At 31.8% G+C, this 1,122-nt stretch overlaps 1 protein-coding gene across 1 annotated transcript in view; it reads right to left on the bottom strand.

Annotated features, from left to right (window-relative positions):
- The window catches only part of LOC106469301 (glycerol-3-phosphate acyltransferase 3-like), a 58,213-nt gene that overhangs the window by 12,843 nt on the left and 44,248 nt on the right, over positions 1–1,122 (bottom strand). The window lies entirely within an intron of this gene.

The following is a 1,122-nucleotide window of genomic DNA, read 5'->3' as shown; positions in this document are numbered from 1 at the left end:
CTGCGTCTGGGCGTGTTAAACCTCAGTTGTAAAACTTTTAGCCAATCCTAGTCGAAAGTGTCAATTTCAGTACCAATTATTCCAATTCTTGTATCTCCCATTTGAGAAATCATAGGATTATAAGGAAAGCACGTGATGAAACGTTGGTCTCTGGATTTTACAATATGAATGTAGATGGTGCTTATTATAGTAACTGCCACTTTATGTAGAGGTTGTATTTAGTACTGACTTCTGGAAAAAACTGCATGGGATGTACGTGACTTTTATTTTTTTTATATAGTAGCTTAAGTCATGCTGCATGGTATATCTGTTTATATTAATCGTTATATTGAAAATTTAACTCAAAATAGATATATATTTTTTAGGAAAGAAGTTGATCCACGATTGTTAGGGTTAAGAGTTACCGAGTGGCGAGTGCAAAGTATTTACATGAATTAGACTTAGAACTTTGAACTGAAAGAGTTTGCGTATTTTTTTATATTCATTTGAATTTAAATTTGTAGTTTTAAGCTCAATAATTTAGCATAATTTTATATTTAGTTCAATAATAATAATAATATGATTCAGTATTTAGAATGATAAACTTGTGTGATTTGTACGTAATACTACTAGTACCAGTACCACAAAAGAATTTTATATTTTTCCTTCTTACAATCTTTGCTTTGTAGTAAGACCCACACTTCTGTTGTTATTGCGTTAGAATTAAAACAGTCTAACTGATATATATAGTTTATTCTGATATTTTGCAAATGGTTCAAACTCAGTAGTGACAACAATAAAACCCATATGTTGGTTGTGAAACAGGCTAAATACATTCATCCCAATAATACAGGGAAGCTATGACATTCTCACAGTTGGGGTCTCAATACATTGAAGAGCTTAAGTTTCGCATTCCAACATAAATCTTGTCTGTAAAGAGCGGAATGTGACCAAGACTAATCTTTTAAGTACTGTAAAGTAATTTTCTTTGTAATTTATGGTTGAACGAGAGTGACCACCAAAAAGGGTGAGATAGTTTACGGACAATGTACAAAGTTCACGCTGCTGACCCCACGGTTTATTCAGCACAATAAACACAAAAGTACCACTGCAATGAAACAAACATAAATTTGAAATAAAAAT

This window comes from Limulus polyphemus, unplaced genomic scaffold (assembly GCF_000517525.1).
Source record: "Limulus polyphemus unplaced genomic scaffold, Limulus_polyphemus-2.1.2 Scaffold3409, whole genome shotgun sequence".
NCBI classification, from domain to species: Eukaryota; Metazoa; Arthropoda; class Merostomata; order Xiphosura; family Limulidae; genus Limulus; species Limulus polyphemus.
This window is presented reverse-complemented; position numbering and strand designations above follow the sequence as displayed.